We start from the raw sequence: 12,354 nt of genomic DNA on the forward strand, positions 1-12,354 counted from the left end.
GGAATAGTAATTAAATTAAGTTTAGTGTCCAGCACCTACCCTAATTAAATAGTGACTGGAGTAGGAATAGTAAATTAATCAAGTTTAGTGTCCAGCACCTACCCCTAATTAAATACTGACTGGAGTGGGAAAAGTAAATTAATTATGTTTAGTGTCCAGCTCCTACACCTATTAAATAGTGACTGGAGTAGGAATAGTAATTCAATTAGTTTAGTGTCCAGCACCTACCCCTATTAATTAGTAACTGGAGTGAGAATAGTAAATTAATTAAGTTTAGTGTCCAGCACCTACCCCTATTAAATATTGACTGGTGTGGGAATTGTAAATGTAATAGATTTAGTCTCCAGCACCTACCGCAATTAAATTGGTGCTGGAGTAGGAATAGTATTTAAATTAAGTTTAGTGTCCAACACCTACACCTATTAAATGGTGACTAGAGTAGGAATAGTAATTAAATTAAGTTTAGTGTCCAGCACCTATTCCAAATAAATAGTGACTGGAGTTGGAATAGTAATTAAATTAGGTTTAGTGTCCAGCACCTACACCTATTAAATAGTGAAAGGAGTAGGAATAGTAATTACATTAAATTTAGTGCCCAGCACCTCCACCATTGAAATAGTGACAGGAGTGGGAATAGTAATTAACTTACGTTGAGTGTCCAGCACCTACACCTGTTAAATAGTGACTGGAGTAGGAATAGTAATAAAATTAACTTTAGTGTCCAGCACCTACACCTATTAAATAGTGACTGGAGTAGGAAGAGTAATTAAATTAAGTTTAGTGTCCAGCACCTATTCCAATTATATAGTGACTGGAGTAGGAATAGTAATTAAATTAAGTTTAGTGACCAGCATCTTCCCTAATTAAATAGTGACTGGAGTAGTAATAGTAAATTAATTACGTTTAGTGTCCAGCACCTACACTAATTAAATAGTGACTGGAGTAGGAATAGTAAATTAAATAAGTTTAGTGTCCACCTCCTATCCCTATTAAATAGTGATGGAGTAGGAATAGTAAATTAATTATGTTTAATGACCAGCACCTACCCTAATTAAATAGTGGCTGGAGTAGGAATAGTAAATGAATTAAGTTTAGTTTCCAGCACCTACCCTAAATAAATAGTGAGTGGTGTAGGAATAGTAGATTAATTAAGTTTTGTCACCAGCACCTACCCTAATTAAATAGTGACTGGAGTAGGAAAAGTAAATTAATTAAGTTTAGTGTCCACCACCTACCCTATTATATATTAACTGGAGTGGGAATTGTAAATTAAATGGGTTTCGTCTCCAGCACCTACCGCAATTAAATAGTGACTGGAGTAGGACTAGTAATTAAATTAAGTTTAGTGTCCAGCGCCTACACCTATTAAATAGTGACTAGAGTAGGAATAGTAATTAAATTAAGTTTAGTGTCCAGCACCTATTCCAATTAACTAGTGACTGGAGTAGGAATAGTAATTAAATTAAGTGTCTTGTCCAGCACCTACACCTATTAAATAGTGACTGGAGAAGGAATAGTAATTAAATTCAGTTTAGTGTCCAGCACCTACACCTATTAAATAGTGACTGGAGTAGGAATATTAATTAAATTAAGTTTAGTGTCAAGCACCTACTCCTATTAAATACTGACTGGAGTGGGAAAAGTAAATTAATTATGTTTAGTGTCCATGACCTACACCTATTAAATAGTGACTGGAGTAGGAATAGTAATTCAATTCAGTTTAGTGTCCAGCACCTACCCTAATTAAATAGTGACTGGAGTAGGAATAGTAAATTAATTAAGTTTAGTGACCAGCACCTACCCTAATTAAATAGTGACTGGAGTAGGAATAGTAAATTAATTAAGTTTAGTGCCCAGCACCTACCCCTATTAAATATTGACTGGAGTGGGAATAGTAAATGAAATAGGTTTAGTCTCCAGCACCTACCGCAATTAAATATTGACTGGGGTAGGAATAGTAAATTAATCAAGTTTAGTGTCTAGCATCTATCTCTAATTAAATATTGACTGGAGTGGGAATACTAAATTAATTAAGTTTAGTGCACATCACCTAACCCAATTGAAAACTTACTGGATTAGGAATAGTAAAATAATTAAGTTTGGTGACCAGCACCTACCCTAATTAAATAGTGACTGGAGTAGGAATAGTAATTAATTTAAGTTTAGTGTCCAACACCTACCCGTATTAAATACTGACTGGAGTGGGAATACTAAATTAATTAACTTTAGTGCCCAGCACCTACCCCAATTAAAAACTGACTGGATTAGGAATAGTACAATTATTAAATTTAGTGACCAGCACCTACCCTAATTAAATAGTGACTGGAGTAGGAATAGTAATTAAATTAAGTTTAGTGTCCAGCACCTACACCTATTACATAATGACTGGAGTGGGAATAGTAAATTAGTGTCCAGCACCTACCCCTAATAAATAGTGACTGGAGTGGGAATAGTACATTAATTAAGTTTAGTGTCCAGTACCTCCCACAATAAATATTGACTGGAGTGGTAATAGTAAATTAAATAAGTTTATTTTCCACCTCCTACACTATTTAAATAGTGACTGGAGAAGGAATAGTAAATTAATTAAGTTTAGTGTCCACCACCTACCCTAATTAAATAGTGACTGGATTAGTAACAGTAAATTAATTAAGTTTAGTGTCCAGTGTAGTGAGGGCGGGGTTTTATGTGCACACATTGCTATGTTAGCATAAGCGCTTTAGAAGTAAAACGCCATCTTGCCACTTTGCTGCTTTTTTGCACACAACACTACAGGTAGCTGTTATGACAAGTAAATCTGCTTGCTTGCTTTTTCTTCACATGAGAACGATCTGTTGTTCACATCCCTAGACTCGCACTGCGACCTTAGACTGAACACTGTGTGCAGAAGCAGTCAAGGACAAATAACAATGTATGCTGTTGAATTCAAGTTGATTGGCCCACGTTGTAGACACAACACCACACAGCTGCAAATATCTGAAACTCGGGTGCCTTTAATATTGCATTTGGAGAGAACCTTTCCAGACACATAGAGCAGAGCTGATCCTGTGATGTGATTCACCTAAGCTGATCTTTGAGGTATGGGGTTCCCCTTTCAAACCTAGAGACCTTCTATTAGTTTATAAAACTAGTTTACTAACCAAGGGAGGGTGGTTCACAAAGTATTATAGGACTTATTTTCCACTATCATTTTTAAAATGATTCCTCCCTTCATTTTCTATGGTATTGTAACAATGCTGATGGTTTTATTTTTAATCATTTGCCTGCTTGTATTAGCCAAAGTACTGCACCTTAGAGCACGTAGTTAAAAATAAACATTTTAAACTTTTCTGTGTCTTTGATTACTCTTGTTATGGACTGATATGAGAATAATAATGAAAAGGTGTTTCTGATTCCCACCATTCCTGAGAGTACTCTAATTGGCACATGCATCAAAGCTTTTTGCGATCGCAAACGGTGTGATTTGCAAAAATCGGCCGTTTGCTATCGTAAAATTTGCTTTTGCGATGCATCAAGGGTCAAGGCCCTCGCAATTTTAGAATTCGCAATTAATTGCGAGTTCTCAAATTGCGATTGTATTTAAGGAATCGCATTTTGTGATTCCTTAAATGCAATGCAAAAACCACTTTGAAGTAGCGATTTTGCTACAAGGGGGCGCAAATTGCCATGAAGTTGAACTTCATGGTAATTTGCAAAAACTTTGAAAAATGCGCTAGAGTGCATATTTCAAAGTTGTAGGTTAAACACACACATGTCCTTGGGACATGTGTGTGCGCAATAATTGTGCACAGATCAATTTCAGGGGTGCAACAGGGTGTCCTTTTGACACCCTTGCACCCTTGAAATTGCATGAGCAATTTGCGAGTACCAATTGGTATTCGCAAATTGCGCTTGCAATTTCCCATTCACTCCTATGGGCCTGTAGGCACATAGGAATGAATGGGAAGCCATTCCTTATTTGCTAATAGCAATTTGTGACTCGCAAATAAGGAATGTGTAGGAATAGCTATTTTTATAGCGATTCCTACATGCATAGGCTTTTGCGAGTCCTTAATTGCGATTCCTTAATAATCGCAATTAAGGACTCGCAAAATCCTACATTGATGCATATGCCTGTTAGTCACTTGTTCTGGATTGTCTAATCATTGGTAGCTTTGAGATGATACGGAGAACGAATGAGACACTGATGCTAGTCAGATAGGGGTTCTGGGTACTGGGGTGAGTTTTTGGTACACCACAATTCACTGAGGTCCTGGTTTCCTGTGCATAGTTCTGTGCATGAGCAAAATCCCCACAACACCAGCACCTACCCCTATTTAAATACTGACTGGAGTGTAAATAGTAAATTAATTAAGTTTAGTGTCCAGCACATACCCTAATTAAAAACTGACTGGAGTGGGAATAGTAAATTAATTAAGTTTAGTGTCCAGCACCTGCCCCTATTAAATACTGACTGGAGTGGGATTAGTAAATTTGTGTCCAGCATCTACCCCTATTAACTATTGACTGTAGTGGGGTTAGTAAATTAAATAGGTTTAGTGTCCAGCACCTACCCTAATTAAATACTGACTGGAGTGTGAATAGTAAATTAATTAAGTTTAATGTCCAGCATCTATCCCAATCAAATACTGACTGGAGAGGGAATAGTAAATTAATTAAGTTTAGTGTCCAGTACCTGCTCTAATTAAAAATGGACTGGAGTGGGAATAGTGAATTAATTAAGTTTAGTGTCCAGCACCTACCCTAATTAAATACTGACTGGAGTTAGAATATTAAATTAATTAAGATTAGTGTCCAGCATCTAGACCTATTAAATAGTGACTGGAAAGGAAATATTAAATTAATTAAGATTAGTGTCCAGCACCTACACCTATTAAATAGTGACTGGAGTAGGTATAGTAATTATATTAAGTTTAGTGTCCAGCACCTACCCCTGTTAAATACTGACTGGAGTGTGAATAGTAAATTAATTAAGTTTAGTGTCCAGCACCTACCCTAAGTAAATACTGACTGGAGTGGGAATAGTTAGTACCCAGCACCTACCCAAATTAAAAACTGACTGGATTAGGAATAGTTAAATAATTAAGTTTAGTGACCAGCACCTACCCTAACTAAATAGTGACTGGAGTAGGAATAGTAATTAAATTAAGTTTAGTGTCCAGTACCTACCCCTACTAAATACTGACTGGAGTGGGAATAGTAAATTAATTAAGTTTAGTGTCCAGCACCCACCCTAATTAAATGCTGACTGGAGTGGGAATAGTACATTAATTAAGATTAGTGTATAGCACCTACACCTATTAAATAGTGACTTGAGTGGAAATAGTAAATTATGTAAGATTAGTGTCCAGCACCTACACATATTAAATAGTGACTGGAGTAGGAAAAATAATTAAATTAAGTTTAGTGTCCAGCACCTACACCTATCAAATAGTGACTGGAGTAGGAATAGTAATTATATTAAGTTTAGTATCCAGCACCTATTCCAATTAAATAGTTACTGGAGTAGGAATAGTAATTAAATTAAGTTTAGTGTCCAGCACCTACACCTATTAAATAGTGACTGGAGTAGGAGTAGTAATTAAATTAAGTTTAGTGTCCAGCACCTACCCCATTTAAATACTGAATGGAATGGAAATAGTAAATTAACTAAGATTAGTATTAAGCAGCTACACCTATTAAATAGTGACTGGACTAGGAATAGTAATTACATTACATTTAGTGTCCAGCACCTACACCTTTTAAATAGTGGCTGGGGTAGGAATAGTAATTAAATTAGGTTTAGTGCCTAGCACCTAACCCAATTAAATAGTGACTGGAGTGGGGATAGTAAATTAATTAAGTTTAGTGTCCAGCACCTACCCTAATTCAATAGTGGCTGGAGCAGGAATAGTAAAGTAATTACTTTTAGTGACCAGCGCCAACCCTAATTAGTGACTGGAGTAGGAATAGTAAATGAATGAAGTTTAATGTCCAGCACCTACCCCTATTAAATATTGACTGGAGTGGGAACAGTAAATTAAATAGGTTTTGGGTCCAGCTGCTACCCCAATTAAATAATGACTGGAGTAGGAATAGTAATTAAATTAAGTTTAGTGGCCAGCACCTACCCTAATTAAATAGTGACTGGAGTAGGAATAGTAAATTAATTAAGTTTAGTGTCCAGCACCTACCCCTAATTAAATACTGACAGGGGTGGGAATAGTACATTAATTACGTTTAGTGCCCAGCACCACCCAAATTAAAAACTGACTGGATTAGGAATAGTAATAAATTAAGTTTAGTGTCTAGCACCTACCCTAATTAAATAGTGACAGGATTAGGAATAGCAAATGAATTAAGTTTAGTGTCCAGCACCTACCCCTATTAAATACTGACTGGAGTGGGAATAGTATATTAGTGTCCAGCACCTACACCTATTAAATAGTGACTGGAGTGAGAATAGTAAATTAATTAAGTTTAGTGTCCAGCACCTACCCCGGTAAATATTTACTGGAGTGGGAATAGTAATTTAAATAAGTTTAGTGTCCAGCACCTACCCTAATTAGATACTGACTGAAGTGGGAGTAGTAAATTAAGTTTAGTGTCCAGCACCTACCCCAATTAAATATCGACTAGAGTAGGAATAGTAATTAAATTAAGTTTAGTGTCCAGCACCTAACCTAATTAAATACTGACTGGGGTGGGAAAAGTAAATTAATTAAGTTTAGTGCCCAGCTCCACCCCAATTAAAAACTGACTGGATTAGGAATAGTAAAATAATCAAGTTTAGGACCAGCACTTACCCTAATTAAATAGTGACTGGAGTAGGAATAGTAAATTAATTAAGTTTAGTGTCCAGCACCTACCCCAGTATATATTTACTGGAGTGGGAATAGTAATTTAAATAAGTTTAGTGTCCAGCACCTACCCTAATTAAATACTGACTGGAGTGGGAATAGTAAATTTATTACGTTTAGTGTCCAGCACCTACCCCAATTAAAGATTGACTAGAGTAGGACTAGTAATTAAATTAAGTTTAGTGTCCAGCACCTACCCATAATAACTTGTGAGTGGAATGGGAATAGTAAATGAATTACGTTTAGTGTCCAGTATCTACCCCAATTAAATACTGACTGGGGTGGGAATAGTAAATTAATTAAGTTTAGTGCTCAGCTCCACCCCAATTAAAAACTGACTGGATTAGGAATAGTAAAATAATCAAGTTTAGTGACCAGCACTTACCCTAATTAAATAGTAACTGGAGTAGGAATAGTAAATTAATTAAGTTTAGTGTCCAGCACCTTCCCCAGTATATACTGGAGTGGGAATAGTAATTAAATTAAGTTTATTGTCCAGCACCTACCCATAATAACTAGTGAGTGGAATGGGAATAGTAAATTAATTACGTTTAGTGTCCAGTATCTACCCCAGCTAATACTGACCGGAGTGGGAATAGTAAATTAATTAGGTTTGTTGTCCAGCACCTACCCCAATTAAATAATCATTGGAGTGGGAATAGTAAATTAATTAAGCTTAATGTCCAGCACATACTCTAATTAAATACTGACTGGAGTGTGACTAGTAAATTAAATAAGTTTAGTGTCCAGCACATACCCTTGTTAAATACTGACTGGAGTGGGAATAGTAAATTAATTAAGTTTAGTGCTCAGCTCCACCCCAATTAAAAACTGACTGGATTAGGAATAGTAAAATAATAAAGTTTAGTGACCAGCACTTACCCTAATTAAATAGTGACTGGAGTAGGAATAGTAAATTAATTAAGTTTAGTGTCCAGCACCTTCCCCAGTATATACTGGAGTGGGAATAGTAATTAAATTAAGTTTATTGTCCAGAACCTACCCATAATAACTAGTGAGTGGAATGGGAATAGTAAATTAATTACGTTTAGTGTCCAGTATCTACCCCAATTAAATACTGACTGGAGTGGGAATAGTAAATTAATTAGGTTTGTTGTCCAGCACCTACCCCAATTAAATAATCATTGGAGTGGGAATAGTAAATTAATTAAGCTTAATGTCCAGCACATACTCTAATTAAATACTGACTGGAGTGTGAATAGTAAATTAAATAAGTTTAGTGTCCAGCACATACCCTTGTTAAATACTGACTGGAGTGGGAATAGTAAATTAATTAAGTTTAGTGTGTAGCATCTACCCCAATTAAATTCTGACTGGAGTGAGAATAGTACATTAATTAAATTTAGTGGCCAGCATCTACCCCAATGAAATGCTGACTGAAGTGGGAATAGTACATTAATTAAGTTTAGTGTCCAGCACCTACCCCAATTAAATAATCATTGGAGTGGGAATAGTAAATTAATTAAGTTTAGAGTCCAGCACCTACTCTAATTAAAAACGGACTGCAGTGGGAATAGTAAATTAATTACGTTTACTGTCCAGCACCTACCCTAATTAAATACTGACTGGAGTGGGAATAGTACATTAATTAAGATTAGTGTCCAGCATCTACACCGAATAAATAGTGACTGGAGTGGAAATAGTAAATTAATTAAGATTAGTGTCCAGCACCTACACCTATTAAATAGTGACTGAAGTAGGAATAGTAATTAAATTAAGTTTAGTGTCCAGCACATACCCTAATTAAAAACTGACTGGAGTGGGAATAGTAAATTAATTAAGTTTAGTGTCCAGCACCTGCCCCTATTAAATACTGAATAGATTGGGATTAGTAAGTTAGTGTACAGCATCTACCCCTATTAACTATTGACTGGAGTGGGATTAGTAAATTAAATAAGTTTAGTGTCCAGCACCTACCCTAATTAAATACAAACTGGAGTGGGAATAGTAAATTAATTAAGTTTAATGTCCAGCATCTATCCCAATCAAATACTGACTGGAGTGGGAACAGTAAATGAATTAAGTTTAGTGTCCAGTACGTGCTCTAATTAAAAATGGACTGGAGTGGGAATAGTGAATTAATTAAGTTTAGTGTCCAGCACCTACCCTAATTAAATACTGACTTAAATTAGAATAGTAAATTAGTTAAGATTAGTGTCTAGCATCTAGACCTATTAAATAGTGACTGGAGTGGAAATAGTAAATTAATTAAGATTAGTGTCCAGCACCTACACCTATTAAATAGTGTCTGGAGTAGGTATAGTAATTAAAATAAGTTTCGTGTCCAGCACCTACCCCTGTTAAATACTGACTGGAGTGGGAATGGTAAATTAATTACGTTTAGTGTCCAGCACCTACCCTAACTAAATAGTGACTGGAGTAGGAATAGTAAGTAAATTAAGTTTAGTGTCCAGTACCTACCCCTATTAAATACTGACTGGAGTGGGAATAGTAAATTAATTAAGTTTAGTGTCCAGCACCTACCCTAATTAAATGCTGGCTGGAGTGGGAATAGTACATTAATTAAGATTAGTGTCCAGCACCTACACCTATTAAATAGTGACTGGAGTGGAAATAGTAATTTATGTAAGATTAGTGTCCAGCACCTACACGTATTAAATAATGACTGGAGTAGGAAAAGTAATTAAATTAAGTTTAGTGTCCAGCACCTACACCTATCAAATAGTGACTGGAGTAGGAATAGTAGTTATATTAAGTTTAGTGTCCAGCACCTATTCCAATTAAATAGTTACTGGAGTAGGAATAATAATTAAATTAAGTTTTGTGTCCAGCACCTACACCTAATAAATAGTGACTGGAGTAGGAGTAGTAATTAAATTAAGTTTAGTGTCCAGCACCTACCCCAATTAAATACTGAATGGAATGGAAATAGTAAATTAACTAAGATTAGTATCCAGCAGCTACACCTATTAAATAGTGACTGGAGTAGGAATAGTAATTACATTAAATTTAGTGTCCAGCACCTACACCTTTTAAATAGTGACTGGAGTAAGAATAGTAATTAAATTAGGTTTAGTGCCTAGCACCTATCCCAATTAAATAGTGACTGGAGTGGGGATAGTAAATTAATTAAGTTTAGTGTCCAGCACCTACCCTAATTCAATAGTGGCTGGAGCAGGAATAGTAAATTAATTACTTTGTGACCAGCACCAACCCTAATTAGTGACTGGAGTAGGAATAGTAAATGAATGAAGTTTAATGTCCAGCACCTACCCCTATTAAATACTGACTGGAGTGGGAATAGTAAATTAAATAGGTTTTGGGTCCAGCTGCTACCCCAATTAAATAATGACTAGAGTAGGAATAGTAATTAAATTAAGTTTAGTGCCCAGTACCTACCCTAATTAAATAGTGACTGGAGTAGGAATAGTAAATTAATTAAGTTTAGTGTCCAGCACCTACGCCTAATTAAATACTGACAGGGGTGGGAATAGTACATTAATTAAGTTTAGTGCCCAGCACCACCCAAAATTAAAAACTGACTGGATTAGGAATAGTAATTAAATTAAGTTTAGTGTCTAGCACCTACCCTAATTAAATAGTGACAGGATTAGGAATAGTAAATTAATTAAGTTTAGTGTCCAGCACCTATCCCAGTTAAGTACTGACTGGAGGGGGAATAGTATATTAGTGTCCAGCACCTACACCTATTAAATAGTGACTGGAGTGAGAATAGTAAATTAATTAAGTTTAGTGTCCAGCACCTACCCCAGTAAATATTTACTGGAGTGGGAATAGTAATTTAAATAAGTTTAGTGTCCAGCAACTACCCTAATTAAAAACTGACTGGAGTGGGAATAGTAAATTAAGTTTAGTGTCCAGCACCTACCCCAATTAAATATTGACTAGAGCAGGAATAGTAATTAAATTAAGTTTAGTGTCCAGCACCTAACCTAATTAAATACTGACTGGGGTGGGAATAGTAAATTAATTAAGTTTAGTGCCCAGCTCCACCCCAATTAAAAACTGACTGGATTAGGAATAGTTAAATAATCAAGTTTAGTGACCAGCACTTACCCTAATTAAATAGTGACTGGAGTAGGAGTAGTAAATAATTAAGTTTAGTGTCCAGCACCTACCCCAGTATATATTTACTGGAGTGGGAATAGTAATTTAAATAAGTTTAGTGTCCATCACCTACCCTAATTAAATACTGACTGGAGTGGGGATAGTAAATTTATTAAGTTTAGTGTCCAGCACCTACCCCAATTAAATATTGACTAGAGTAGGACTAGTAATTAAATTAAGTTTAGTGTCCAGCACCTACCCATAATAACTAGTGAGTGGAATGGGAATAGTAAATTAATTACGTTTAGTGTCCAGTATCTACCTCAATTAAATACTGACTGGGGTGGGAATAGTAAATTAATTAAGTTTAGTGCTCAGCTCCACCCCAATTAAAAACTGACTGGATTAGGAATAGTAAAATAATCAAGTTTAGTGACCAGCACTTACCCTAATTAAATAGTGACTGGAGTAGGAATAGTAAATTAATTAAGTTTAGTGTCCAGCACCTTCGCCAGTATATATTTACTGGAGTGGGAATAGTAATTTAAATAAGTTTAGTGTCCAGCACCTACCCTACTTAAATACTGATTGGAGTGGGAATAGTAAATTAATTAAGTTTAGTGCTCAGCTCCACCCCAATTAAAAACTGACTGGATTAGGAATAGTAAAATAATCAAGTTTAGTGACCAGCACTTACCCTAATTAAATAGTGACTGGAGTAGGAATAGTAATTTAATTAAGTTTAGTGTCCAGCACCTTCCCCAGTATATATTTACTGGAGGGGGAATAGTAATTAAATTAAGTTTATTGTCCAGCACCTACCCATAATAACTAGTGAGTGGAATGGGAATAGTAAATTAATTACGTTTCGTGTCCGGTATCTACCCCAATTAAATACTGACAGGAGTGGGAATAGTAAATTAATTAGGTTTGTTGTCCAGCACCTACCCCAATTAAATAATCAATGGAGTGGGAATAGTAAATTCATTAAGCTTAATGTCCAGCACATACTCTAATTAAATACTGACTGGAGTTTGAATAGTAAATTAAATAAGTTTAGTGTCCAGCACATACCCTTGTTAAATACTGACTGGAGTGGGAATAGTAAATTATTTAAGTTTAGTGTGTAGCATCTACCCCAATTAAATTCTGACTGGAGTGGGAATATTACATTAATGAAATTTAGTCTACAGCATCTACCCCAATTAAATGCTGACTGGAGTGGGAATAGTACATTAATTTAGTTTAGTGTCCAGCACCTACCCCAATTAAATAATCATTGGAGTGGGAATAGTAAATTAATTAAGTGTAGTGTCCAGCACATACTCTAATTAAATAGTGACTGGAGAGGGAACAGTAAGTTCAATAAGTTTAGTGACCAGCACCTACCCCTATTAAATAGTGACTGGAGTGGGAATAGTAAATTAATTAAGTTTAGAGTCCAGCACCTACTCTAATTAAAAAC

The sequence above is a fragment of the Triturus cristatus genome, chromosome 3_1 (assembly GCF_964204655.1).
Source record: "Triturus cristatus chromosome 3_1, aTriCri1.1, whole genome shotgun sequence".
NCBI classification, from domain to species: Eukaryota; Metazoa; Chordata; class Amphibia; order Caudata; family Salamandridae; genus Triturus; species Triturus cristatus.